At 35.2% G+C, this 14,843-nt stretch overlaps 1 long non-coding RNA gene across 1 annotated transcript in view; it reads left to right on the top strand.

Annotated features, from left to right (window-relative positions):
* Positions 1-14,430, top strand: part of LOC112532165 — a 59,786-nt gene extending 45,356 nt beyond the window's left edge. The window contains exons 4-5 of the long non-coding RNA XR_005858692.2: positions 9,298-9,348; positions 12,048-14,430. This is a non-coding gene — a long non-coding RNA (uncharacterized LOC112532165). The remainder of the gene's footprint in view (positions 1-9,297; positions 9,349-12,047) is intronic.
* Positions 14,431-14,843: the final 413 nt, after the last annotated feature.

Raw genomic sequence — 14,843 nt, 5'->3', positions numbered from 1 at the left:
TGATCGTGGAATCTAACCTTCAAATACATAAGTTTCAAGTACATGGGATAACGAAGATAAAAGAAAGTGTACCTCTCCTGCTGAGTGAAACTGGAGATCTGGCTGCAATATACATGAAGAAAGTACTCAACAACTTTTTTGCCTCAGTTCACCCCAACAAGGGCTCTAGCCATGATATGTAACTTAGAGAACATAAAGGCAGAGACTGGGAGAATGTAGAACACCACTGTGGGAGAAGATCAGGTTTGCAGACATCTAAGTAATGTGAAGGTGAACAAATTCATGGGATCTGATAAGACACATCCAAGGGTACTGAAGGAACTGGCAGATGAAGTTTATAAGCAACTGTCTATCATATTTGAAAAGTCCTGGCAGTCTGGTGAAGTTTCCACTGACTGAAAAAGAGGAAACATAACTCATTTTTAAAGGGGAATAAAAAGGAAGCCTTTGGAAGCTACAGGACAGTCTGTAGCTTGCCTCTGTAAATTGCAAGATCACAGAGCACACAGAATCATAGAATCATAGAATTGCTTAGGTTGGAAAAGACCTTCATATTCATCAAGTCCAACCTCAGTGTAACCATACAACCCTAACTCTAACAATCCACTGGCAAATCATGTCCCTGAGCACCACATCCAGACAGTTTTTTAACACATTCAGGGATGGTGACTCAACCACCTCCATGGGGAGCCCATTCCAGTGCTTAACAACCCTTTCTGTAAAGAAGTTTTTCCTGATATCCAACCTAAACTTCCCCTGGAAATCACGCAAAGGCACACAGAAGACAAGGAGTTGATTGGTGACAGCCAGTGTGGTTTCACTAAGGACATATGCATGACAAATTTCTACAACCATATCACAGCACTGGTAGATAAGGGAAGAACAACTGGTGTAATCTCTGTGGACTTGTGCAAAGCATTTGATGCTGTAGATTTAGATTAGATATGAGGAAGAATTTTTTTACTATGATGGTGATGAGGAATAGGTTGCTCAGAGAAGTTGTGAATGCCTCATACCTAGATGTTCAAGGCCAGACTGAATGGAGCTTTAAACAACCTGGTCTAGCAGGAGATGCCCCTGCCCATGGCATATGGTTTAGAACTAAATGATTTTTAGGGTCCTTTCCAACATAAACCATCCTATGATTCCTATTCTCAGCTGTCATTGCCATTAGGAGAATTAGAATAGTTCCACTGAAGGGACCTAATGATCATCTAGTCCAACTGCCTGACCAGTTCAGTGTTAACCAAATGCTTCTTAAATACTTAGAGGCATAGTACATCAACTACCTCTCTAGGATTGCTCAGAGTCACAATAGGTAACCATACAGAAGCGTCAGCTCACTGCTTAATAACTAATTACTTTATACATAACACAATGCACATATACTGGATGACTGCAATAACAATGAGTACAAACTGGAACACAATAAGTTCCCTCTAAACATCAGGAAGTGCTCCTTTAATGTGTAGATGACAGTACTGGCACAGGTTGCCCAGAGAGGCTGTGCAGTTTCCCCCCTGGAGATCTTCAAAAGCCGCCTGGATATGATTCTATATAAACCTGCTCTGGGTTTCCCTGCTTAAGCAGGGGTGAGACACATGGCCACCAGAGGTCCCTTCCCTCCTCAACTATTCCATGGCTCTGTGAAGACGTATTGCATTTTGGAATTTATCAGAAAGGGTTAAGGGAACAAAATAGAAAACATTATTGTTCAGCTGCGTAAGCCCCTATGGATGTTTGAAGGCTGTATGGAAATCTTGAAAGGGGTAGCCCTTGAAAGGGATCCCCAGTTGAACTAAAAAAAAAAAAAAAAGGTAGAAAAAATCATCAACAGAGTAGGGTAGGTAGGTATTATGTTTCATGTCCAAAGAACATTGCATATAAAAGCAAATGTAGCTTCCTTTTGAAAAATCTATAAAGGACCAAAAGTAACCTTTTGAGGCTGCTGATCTCAGACTTTTCTACAAAGAAAGAAACAAAACCTGGCAATCAAACAGAACTTTTTCTCCTGGACCACATATGGCATTTGCCTAAAGCTAAGATTAAAATATTTCTAACACATCTAGGTAGGAAATGTATAATTTGCCCTTAGTAAAAATGTAGTTTTTCTATCACTAGAGTTTATGCAAACCAGTTCTTTTGCTATTGATAACATGGAAAGAATAGAAATTTAGGAAGACAATGTCTCAAAACAAAAGAAGAACTAGAGATTATTTATATCCTAAAGAAATAGCAATTAAAAGAAGAGTAAACAGTTTCAAAAGAAATTTGTACAATGTTTTCAGTCTTATGATCCATTTGACAGAGAAGGATAGACTCACTGACTGCTCAAAGATCACTGACTACTCTGTTGTCTGGAATTTTCTGCTGCCTGGAATTTTCTCTATATTTGTCATTATCAAATGTTAAAAGTATCTGGCAAGTACTATTAGATTATCATTACATGATTTTAGTAGAAGGGCTGAAATTGAATGATTGACATTCTTCTATGAAGACCTATAGTGTGTACAGCCAATGTCTGTCTTCTACTGCTTCAGAGTCTATCCATTAATAAGCAGTTTCTAAACCACTGGAAAACAAATTTATGGAGCAGAAAAGCCTAGTTTAGAATGAGCTACATGCAAAAGGGGAAGCTTTTATGATCAACTGCATTTGTGTTACCTTTGCAAAGATCAGAATTCATCTACCCCAGTTTAGCCATTTAAAAATTAGTCATTTGAATTTTAGGTAATCTCACAAAGTTTCCTTTATAATTAAAGTATAGAAACAGATGTCTCTGGAGGATAATTCATCTTCCCACTATTCCTCATTTTAAAACTCTTTCTTGGAAGACAATGAATTATCCTCTGGAGGTGTCTGTGTCTGAGAGGGATCCTCAAGTTATTATACACGCTGGATAATTTTTAGATGCCTAAACTAGGAGAGAATCCCATCTTCATTAAACTTTTCCCTTTGGAAATAATTTTGTCATCACTGTATGTTATTCAAAATAAGCATATTATTATTATTATTATTATTATTATTATTATTATTATTATTATTATTATTATTATTATTATTTAAAGATAAAGTGCATTTCTCATAAAATTCAGCCAGGAAATATTTAGTTTGAAGTCAGACTTTCTCCGAAAGTTATGTCTAAGTGAAAATAGCAGTGTGTTACTAAAAGAATTTTTGCAACTATAACATATAGAATTTGACTATAAATGCACATGTAACAGTAATTTGTTTTGTTGCCTAGGTAACAAAAGTGAAAAGCATAAAAACTAACATAAACAATTTACAACCCTCTGGGACAGAAAGAATTACAATAATGTATTTTCCTTCTAAAAAAGAAAAAAATACGATCAATGAAAGTTCTAACTTTGTTGCCAGAAAGGAAGCAGCACATGATAATAAGACAAATCCCATTTCCAATAACTCAAAAATATGTTTATTTAATAGCCCATCAGCTGAATATGAGGAAGCACGTGTCTTTCAATCAAAGAAATTTGATCAAATTCATTTTTGCCTATTCCAGCTCGTACAAGAAAGGACAGAATTACTCTGTTTTGTTGTAATTATTTTTGTTATTGCAGTGGAATCTGTGTTCCTTTATTCTTTCTTCTTCCAGTTTAAAAGAATTCATATCTCTGAGAAAAGATAAAACTGTTCTGAAAAACCTGTGGTCAAATTATGGCCTCTGATTTTGTAATAATTTTGCTATTGAATCTAGAGTGAACTATAGTACCAGTGGTAGAGTCTATCTTCCAATACATTTTGTAATACCAAAATTGATATATTTTTTCCTTGAAATTTTTCCAAAAAATGCTTCTGCAGCATCTAAAACCCAGCCTTGATTAAGGCACTACCCAGAGTCAATGCAACAGACTTTACCATTGTAAATTATGTTTCATCTGCCATTAGTTTCCTAATCATATTAAAGCAGCAAAAAATATAGAGAGCCCTGAGACCACATTTTTCTCTAATATGAACATGTTTGCTTTATCATGTAAAAGTGAAGCACAAGATGAAAGCAAATTTCAAGATACCGTATGACTGTAATGGCACCAATCTGGGACTCCGATATTTGGATTTTCTGAGCTACAGCAATTATTTTTTTTCCCATGTTCAGTGGTTTACGGTGTCACTGCCATTTTTGTGACTGAAAACTAGCTCATAACTAACATATGAAGGTGTCTACATCATTTTGAAGTTTGTTCACTTATGCAAACTCTGAACATTAGGTCACCTGGACTAAGTCTGTTTAAACCGTAGAAGTAATAAGATAGGAAAGATGAGATTGTAGAAAATTCAAATGCTGTTTCCATCCCACAGAGTTCAGAATTACATTACATACAGAATATAATTAACTCTACTGTATTCTATTCTAAATAGCAGGTTAAGAGAGTAGAATTCATCTATTAGCATAAACAGAATTAGAGCAATGACATGTACTCCGTTAACTAAAGTATCAGCAGAAAATGAGTTACAAGGGAAAATGAGAATGTAGACAAAATGTCTTATATCCAGAGAGTGATATGAACTATAATTAAAATCATACCTTATAAATTAATACAGGATTCTGGAAGATGATGGAGATTTTCAAATAATGGATTAACGTATGAAGCAGCAGGAAAATCAGAGAATGAAAAACTCTCTCCTATAAAAAATTGTGTCACTGAAGCTATGCAATTCCCAGACCCTTTAAAAGCAAGAGATCAAAAGACAGAATGAGAATATGACATCCTAATGGGAGGATTCATCTCAGTTACACTGTAGTCATCTAAAATCTAGGCTTCTCAACTAGGCTGTTTATCTGGGCTACTGCTACTCTTCACTGAGGAGACAGGCAACTCAGAAGGCAGATCACCCTTTATTTATTTGAATAGGCTGAATTGCCCAGATGAAGTCAATCTTTTCTTTCCAACTGCAAATGGAGGTAGCTTGGACAGCCCTGTGAAATTACACTCCTATTTTTTAAATAGCTAATAATTTCAGTTAATCCCCAAGTCAAAACACTTATGTGCAGGGAATATATTTTTTCAAATATTTGGTTTTAATCTATGCAGAAAAAAGCATTCAGCAGATGGAGTATCTGAGACACTTCTAGTAAAACAAATGCTGTGAATCCATACAAAACCTTTAAATGATCTCCACAATGAAACTGAAAGGATAATATTTGCCAAAAACTTTTGAAAATCTTTTCCCTCTGAAAAATAAGTATTTTTAATTAATATGGACACTAGAGAAAGTAGTAAGTAAACAGCATATCAAAGGCTTGCTATTGAAACTTCTTATCCCATTAATGCTGAGCAATAGGGATTGATGAAAAGATTATATTTATATGATCTTTTATAATCAAGTTACTGAGAAGAAAGTGCAAATGTTTCCAGGAAACATTCTGACTCATTTATACAAATTCAGAATCCCAGATTTGTACTTGGTGTTCAAGCTTTGTAAAATCCATAGAAGGAAGAAACATTCTGGCTAAATATGTTTATTGAAAGGATTACAAAAGTTCCTTGGACATAGGTTGTCCTGAAAGTGAATAATTATATAATATAATAATAACATTATATAATAAGAATATTATTATATTATTTCCATGGAAACTAAAACAGATACAAAGAGCAAAATAACAGCATTTGATAGAACAAATTTTCAGCTACAGAACTGTCAGTGGTTTACGGGCTGGTTAGGTTTGGTTCCATGACTAGCAGGGTGGAAGGACCCATCGATCCGTGCCCCAAAAGGGGATAAAGGAAAAGGATAAAGAGATGGGCCTAAAACAAAACAGTGGGAATGATCAAATAAGATATCAGAATGCAAGATAACACACTTAATACAATATAATACAATACACACTTAATACAATATAATACAATATAATTAGAATTGAAGATAATAAATCAAATCAAATGAGAGAAAGTGTCTGAAAACTGAAGGCCTTATTCTAATGCTGAGGTGAGACGTGCAGTTAGGACAAGCAGAAGGGAGGAGAGGGAGGTCCCATGACTTTGCCAGGGATTTTATCTTCTCTGAATGCAAAGTCCCCTGGGGTATATCTTCTTCTCTTCTGGGACAGGTACCCAGAACCGGAGCATTAGCTCTTTAACTCCCAGTGTGCTACATGATGTGATGATGTGGAATACTGATAACCAAAAATCATAAAACCATGACTGTAACACAATTAGTCAATACAGTTACCACCCTTAGACAATTCTGCTAGATGAGCTGATCTAGGTGCTCTTCATTTCATAGTGTACATGGTTGTTCAGAACATGGTTTGTCTTTCACGTTGCTGTTGCCACTGCTGAGTCACACCAACCATTGCCTCACTGTGCTTACAGCCACTGTGTGGGCTCCATAAACATTTAGCAAGCACTGATAAATGTTGACAGGTGCCATTTTTTGTGTGGAGGAATTCAGTGACACACCTTTGCTTCATACACACTTCCATGTCAGATGCCATGTTGTCAGACTGCCCCTTTGCTTCCATCTGTTGCACAGCAACAAAATGTAACAGAACATTGACAGGAAAGTTCAACATCTACTGCCATACAACCAACATCTGCCTCTGACCTTGTGGGCCAATAAAATAAAATAGGAGGCATTACTTTTGGAGCAATCCTCTTATCATCTATGGTGTATTTGTTTGTTTGTTGCATGAGGGCAGTATTTTGAAAGTGATTTTTTTATTATTATTATTATTTAATTCAGGCACTTTCTGTAATGTGGATTAAATCCCAGTACGGTCTGTTCCACATTGTCAGTAATGAAATGTGGGATTTAACACCTAGAGATATAAGCCTGCTGTTTCAGTCTCAACACTGTATGACTATCCGATTTTCAGTTGAAAAGTTTCACAGAAATATACGAAGAAACAAGAATCTATCATTTGGCATCAGCAAACCATGAATCAGTTTTGTAAAAGCAAGTAAGTTGCTTTTTGATGCTACCTTATTGCTTTTACAGTAGCCAAGTGGAGCTTACTCATCTTTATCATTCCATGAGATCTAATCATGCAGTATTTACTGAAAATCCCACTGAAAACAGTACAGATATTTTTCTGCATCTCAGAAGTATAATTACAGGTCAACAGACAAGCCAAGAAAATACAGCAGCCCTCAAGTAAGCTTATTAAAAACTAGAATGCCCTAATTAAGGATGGAATAGGCCCCTGTGTGAAATCTACTGCCGACAGTGAAAAGGACAATAATACTATACTGTCTTTTTCACATTTAGGCTCAATTTGTGGCATATAAAAAATGAATAATGATCTAGTTTCCTTTAAAGGCATGGACCAGATACTCACCTAGGCAGAGTGGTACACATCCTTTTCTTCAAAAAAACCTAAGTCAACTTACATTAAATGGAATCTGACCCACTTTTTTAGGGATCTCTCCATTGCTCACGTGTTCCTAATTGGTCTGATAAGTTACAAGGCTTTTCCCAGTCAGTAAAATATGAAATCCCACTGCTGTTTTGCCATTTCTTCTTTAAACAATGACAGTGTCAGCAAGGAAAAGTGTGCTAGGGTTGTTTTTTTTGTTTGTTTGTTAGTCTGTTTGTTTGTTTGTATTTGTCTTTTTAATGAAAGAACAGTGAAAGAAATAACAGATACAGAAGAAGCATATGCTCTAAGAAATGCACCTCATCAAAATAGTAGTGATAATATTAAATGCTGACTACAGAGAATTATGAAGCTATTAGCTTCAGTAGAGATGAGGGTTTGGTTTTTATGGTGTTTTTTTTTGTGTGTGTGTGTGTTGTTTTCATCCTTATGATTTATCTTCTTTGGTTTACCTTAGTAGAAATGTAAAAAACAAAATGCATGAAATAAGATGAATCTAAACGGAGCAAGGCAGTACACATGAGCAATGAACAGCTCACTAAGTACATCTATATGAACAAATAACTTTGAAACTCTTCGTTCCCTAAATATGTTCATTAAATTCACTTAGACCATGTAATTGTATGGCAAATTGAATCACAGTAGTAAGCTGAAGGCAACTTAGGAAAGATCATTATTGTTTATTATTCTCATTACAGAATTTAACTTAATTTGAAATCTGAATTATTACCTTGACAATGAAAAGCACTGGAATCTTATTCTGGGTAAATTATATATATTTTGATAAACATATCTAAGTGTGTGTGTTTATATATCATACATTCTGTAGCAATCACTTTATTTATCCAACAATGCTTTGTTTTCAGGGATAACATACCTTTGCATTTAATATTTCATTGTATTTTCACTGTCTTCTTTAAGCTTATTTTCTGAAATAGTCCAATAAATTTAAGGAATTTCATGCACCAAAAAAAAGAATATTTTTACATTCCTGTATGTGTTGTCAGATGTTCAAACTATCTCAATATCGTTGAAATAATTATAGTCTGTAATTTAGAACTTCTTTCTTAAAAAAGGGACTGTTTATCTGATTTCCCTACACACTCTATGGAGTACAACCAATCATTACGATACTGAATTTGATTTACACATATATATCAGTAAACCTAATAAAATGTGCAGCTCTGTTTTGTTTAAAATTTGTATGCAAATAAAGCATATAAAGTTTATAATACCACATTAAATTATGCATCATATCTAGTATCCAGTCACTGACGCAGTCAAACATTTAGAGCAACAGAGAAAGGCAGATCTGCTCTGGTATCTAAATGTAAAACCCAAAAGCCAGGCTAAACAGCCTGACTCCTGTTTCTTATGTTACTAAGGAGAATGAAAGAGAAAAAAGAACTGTCCTGCAACAGAACTACATCTTTTAACAGCTTGATAGACCTCTGCCATTATCATCATTCCTGTGCAGTGCTCTGGCCTCTAAAACTTCCAGCTATAAAATGGAAAGTTGAGAAAAGATTTTATAATGAGAAAATACCACCAGCATGCATTCTATGTTTATTGTTGCTTTGCATATACCAAAATAAACAAAAGACATTTTCAAGACTCTACTCTCAGACACTTGGTTGAAGATGGCAATTTGCTGGCAAAAATAATTAATTGTTGTCACTATATGAAAAAGAAAATGACAGTAATTACAGGTTTAGGCATATCTGTGCAATGCCCTGCTTGCTTTTTACCAGTCAACTCTGCTATGCACTTTCTGAATGCTAGTGCCTTGTGAAGGACAGTGTCCTTATGTTTTCATTGAGAGACTTGATTATTTATTTTTCTGATAGTAGAGGACGAAAAAGCTAAAATTTTTACACATTGTTTAAAAGCTGTTGTTTAGGAAACAGTAATGGAATTCTTTCCTTTCATGGTGGTTAAATGGTGCTGTTTTCCAGAAGTTGTGCAGATGGATACCCTCTGGTGTAGCAGACTCATTATGATAAGAGTAGGTGAGCATTAAAAAAGGCATTAGGAAAAAAAAAAAAAGTTTTTAAATGAAGAAGTGTCTTGATGGATTTGAAAGTCTGAGAATAAGGGATTTTTCTCTTTTTGTAATTAAAAAAAAAAATCTCATCAGTTTCCTGTGATAATTTACTGAAACAGATTGAATATATGGCAGAGCATCTGTCACTGCTCTTTAATATCAGCAGAAAGATGCAGTTAGTCACTTACTGCTAAGCTGCTTTTAACTTCAATAATGTGCATACTTTTTCACAAACGTGTTTGTTTGTTTGTGTTTTGCTGCAAAAATATTGTGAGTTGTTTTCTAAATTAAAATCAGACATTTCAATGCCATATTTAATTGTCAGATAATTATGGATTCCTCCCAGATGGTGAATAAAGTAGGATTTACCCCATTTTCTGTCAATCAAAATAGTCCAAGCAAGTTGTAGAGGCTTCTTCTTTCTTTGGTAAAAGGAGAAGAACAAATACCTTCAGAAAATGGGTCAGGAACCTACACTGAATATTTATTGTAATATAGAATTTGATTGCAGAGGTATATTAGGTAGCACTCCTGGATGAGATGCTTAATTTAAACAAAGTCTGGAAGTTTCAGTCCACCAAGAGAAGTCAAGTGAAAGCATGGATTTATCTTTAACTATTGATTGCAATTCTCTGCAAGTTCAGTGCAAGGCCACCTCACGCTGGGAACAGCTTCCCAAGTCATTTTATCAAAGGCAGTTCTACAACCATGCAAGATTTTACTATAGAATATGAGTAGAAGGATGACGACAAATGACCTTTGTTAGATCAGAGATTACCAATTTACAGTTAGCTGGTATGGCGTGATATTCAAAAATATGCATTATATTGTAAAGCATTGTGCAAATCCAGATTTCTTTTAAACAAAATAAATGATGTCTGCAAAACTCTGAAGCATTTGGCCAGAGCAGTCATCCAAATTTCTTAACTTTGTTTAGTAACAAAAATGTGAAAAACTATGTAGATTAGTTTCTACATTGGACGACTCAGGAATTCAAATGACATTATAATACTGACAATTAGGCTTTGCAATTCCTTTACACATATTTAATGCAGTTATAAATTTGTACTATTAGGTAAACTTGCTCTCTAAAATCTGATATGCACAGATAAACAGAGTTTTAATGTGTTGGCCACTATCAAGTCATTCATTTTCATTTTAAATCTCACAGTACTTATTACATCTAGCAGGTAACAAGCAAGGTAACAGCAAAATCTGAAGTTTATAAAATTATTTAAGTTAATCCAAATCAGATGGTTAAGTAAAATGTTAGAGAGAATTAATAAGTGAGGAGGGAAATAACATCCAGAATAACTAAGTCCAAAGCAATCTATACATGAAGAAAACCTTACATTGCTTGCTTACATCTGTCTCAAGAGAGGAACCATTAGTCATTGCATTAATTGAGAGATATTTGCTTAATCTACAACTGCAGTCTGAAGGCAAACAAAGCATTAGTTTGCATAAATAGTAAAATGATAAATAGCACAGAGTTTCAAAGTTCTTTTGTACAAATCATTATTTTGGCATCAGCTGGAACACTGTAAGCACTACTGCATGGCACCAGGAGATAGATTACACACAAGATCCAAAACTTTATTTATTATTTGAACTCCTAACCAGGCTTTGCAAGATCAAGAAAGAGTCTGCACAGGGCTGAAGAGAATGAGTTGCTAATATCAACATATAGCAATTGAGAATGAAGGTGAAGGCTGCCTGAATCTCCTGTTTCCCATAGTTTGTATTGGTTATTTACTTCAGAAATACTACATGGAAGAGAGAGAGAAGGAATGACCAAAGTCAAAGAAGACACACACTTGAAAAGACTGATTGAAAAGACTGAGAATATTTTTACAAAGAACATAGAGAGAGGTATGAAGAATGCATATCAAATAAGAAATGGTCACAGAAGAGAAATAAATATCTGTTTTTTTAGGCTTATACCACAATTAGAAAGACAGCACAATGACGATAAAAAACCAAGGATTAAAACAGTAGGGGAAAAGACTTCTTTACATGATGTGTAATTAGACTGTGGGACTCATTTCCAACAGCTGGAGAATACTAACTGGAAAACTGAGAAAGCCTGATAAACTTTATGCCTCAAAACATAAAATGAAAACTTAGGGAGATCACTTTAGAGGAATGAAATCTGATTTCTTAGGGTATTTGGTTAATGACTATTTACCAAATACTCTCAGATGAGACAAAGAAGAAAGAATAAATTTAACAGCCCCACACATAATCTCTATGGAGATAGAAGAGATGACACCAGAGATCAGGAATCTTAGATCCTTGACTGATGAAGGGATCACCCAAAGCCTTGAAGAAGTTCAGTATGTCAAATTTATTATGAGATAGTTAAGGTGTTTCCTAAGATTGTACAGTTTACCATAGGATGTTTAATATAAGAACCAAATTCCTAAAAAAAGGAGAGACCTAGGTGACTTGGAAAAGAACTAGCACAGAAAAATGGAGAGGAATGTGGGGAAAGGAGCTGCTCCTATGTAAGCAAACTGACAATATGCTTGTAAAACAGCCCATGCCCATTTATATTTACATTTACTCTCAATAGTTTATTCCTGACTATTTTCTGTGTGTGCTTTCCAGTATTTATGTTTGTGTGTGTATGGTACATGCATGCAGTCTACCTTTTTTCTACAGTAAAACTTCAAGCCAGACCATGTGGCAAATAGCCTGAGAGCCTTGGTGCCAACAACTGGAGAAGAGACTATGGACCAGAGGGGCCTGCCAGCTGGGGACCAGCAAGTGCATGAAGTCCAGCATGAAGTCCATAAACCAACTGACCAGAACCAGCTGTTAACAAATCTCTGTGTGATGTTAGAAAACCCTCAACCTGGTCTTCAGATCTGGGAGTGTCTGCATTGCATTTTACAGTTGTGAGATCTTCTTGTGTTATTGTGGCTGCCAATCAAGGCACTGCTCATATGTCTGTGTTGATCTGTGCAATGGCTGTGTTAATATTGTTCATGCATCTGCATGTTTGGAGATGCTAGCTACAGGCTAGACCTGCAAATGGGAGCAACAACACCCATATCAATAACGCTGAGACAAGGGGAACACAAAAGATGAGAAGCCCACAGAGTTTGGAAACCTTTAAAGATCTTTCAAAGACAATTTAGTCCAACTGCACCTGGTCCATGTTTGTCTAGTCCAAATTTATCCAATTCTCCTTATGATGACAAACTTGCACTTCTTTTGGATGGTATTGGTAACTGTGCAAAAAAGATACTTGACAACATGTCCATTGGGTATGACAGTATATATTGATTTATTTCTGAAAACTTCCTGGGTAAAAACTCACTTCTTAACTGCTGAGCGTTACACAAGCAAAGTGCATCAAAATATCCACAAGAAACTGCACTGACTCTTTTTTGGGGGGAGGGGGGGTCTAAATAGAAGAACTGTTTGTGCTTAATATTTAAACCATCCTTACCTGTAAACTTCCTAATTCCAAGTCATTGTGACAAGCAGCTCGTAACAAAAAGATTAATATTTAGTGTAGTAAGTACCGTGCAGATGGATGGTATTTTATGCAAGATATTTTTCAAATTTAATATTATGTAGGTAGTAATTTTCCTGGTTGTAAAATTGAGTTAACTTAAGAGAGACCTATAAAAATTAGGCTGGGTATATCAAATACAGTGGTAAAATGTCACGATGAAATCCATTACAGTAGCCATTATAACTGTGCATATGCAGAACATTGTTTCAATTTGTTTTGGAATAAATCCTGCACTGCATAAAGAACGACAGCTCTTATTGAATTTTGTGGTGATTTGACCTGAATTTAAAAATAATAATAATAAGATTTTATTTTTTAGCAGTGAATTTAGAAGCATCGCAATACTATGTTTCACTTCAGCCAAGTGCTTCTGAAAATCACCATTTATTTCTGACGTTTTTAAGGACATTCTTAAACGATGTGTTGATGAACCCACAAAGAGCAGAGCATTGCCAGGACTTCATAAGCATTTTTTTTTAAACAAGCAAAAGTTGGTTTTTCAGAGAAAGACTTCCATCTGCACATATTAACAGGTACAATATTCTACCTATTTTAGTAGCATCTGAGAAGTCCAGAAGTAGCATCTAGAAGTCTACATTTGCACCGTTATTTATCATGATACCATCAGTAGTACCTCCCATGGAACTACGAATGCTCCCAGTATGCTCTGATTGCCCAATCTACCTATTAGCAAAGAAAGAAATATTTCTATAATTTATGAGCAGCTGTTGAAGCTATGTAATAAAAATCTATACGACGACAATGAAGAGAGCAGTCTAAAAATAATATGTTATTTTTTCTATTTCCCAAAAAATATTTTGGAACATATTAAAAATTAAATATTAACACTTCTGTATATTGGAAGGTACAATTTCACGGAAGTGCTGAATGGCCTCTTTACGATTCAGTTCAGCCATCCAATGACCACAGACAGAAATATAGAATTTATTTTCTGAAGGAAATCTTTGGTTTCTTTGTTAAAATTGCTGAAATGATAATATTTGTGATGATGTAAAATCATTTCTTTTCCTTTTTGTAAAAATGGAGCTAAGTATATTTGTGTTAAGTATGTAGGTCACTCTGAAAGTAATGCCTCCTATTTATTTCCATGACAACTACAAAGTAGAAAACTATCAACAGATACAAAGGTTGACACTGGCTGTGTCTGGCACAGGGCAGCCCCAGCCACTCCGCAGAGAGGCTGCCCCTGCTCTTTCCATTGCCCATACCTGGACATGGACACAGTCTGTCCTCAAGACACTCTGTCTTGAGGAACAGGCTGTAATCTGGTCACAGAACTGAAAGGATATCCCTAAAACTCCTGATGAGAAACAGAAATACATGCTGTACAGTGTGGCTGACTGGTAATCTGGGATTCATACCCAAGAAATGCAGTGACCTTTTTCTACCACCTGATCCTTCTGCTGCCTGAGTCTCATCCTGAAAACCACTCTTCTACAAGCTGTCTGTGCTCTCATTTCAGCTATAGAAAATGTATTAAAAAATAATAATAATAAAAAATAAATCATTACTACATGGTGCTTTTCTTCAATAGCTTCAAGACATTTTCATGTTATACAGTCATAGCAGTCCATAAAGGAAAGTTTTATAATTCTTGTTTCTAGAAATAATATAGAGACTCTATAATGGAGTGAGTAGAGAAATATCATTGTTAAGTTGTGTATGTTCAATAAAGGAATTAACAAGTTGGAAAATATTCTGAACTGGGGAGATCCGCTAGCAGGATCAGTAATAATTATGCACAGTTTGATTGCAGCTCCTTGTATATGTTTAACAAATTTTTTTCTGTGTACATTTCAAATGAAATGGATACTCTTGGGCACCAAATAAGATAATAAATGTAAGTTAAGAATAAAAGAAGAGTTTTGCAAAGAAAGTGAAAATATAGATTTTTGTCTCTTGGACTGCATTCA

This window comes from Gallus gallus, chromosome 3 (assembly GCF_016699485.2).
Source record: "Gallus gallus isolate bGalGal1 chromosome 3, bGalGal1.mat.broiler.GRCg7b, whole genome shotgun sequence".
In the NCBI taxonomy this organism is placed as follows: Eukaryota; Metazoa; Chordata; class Aves; order Galliformes; family Phasianidae; genus Gallus; species Gallus gallus.
Note: the sequence above shows the minus strand (reverse complement) of the source record. Positions and strands in the feature narration are given on the sequence as shown.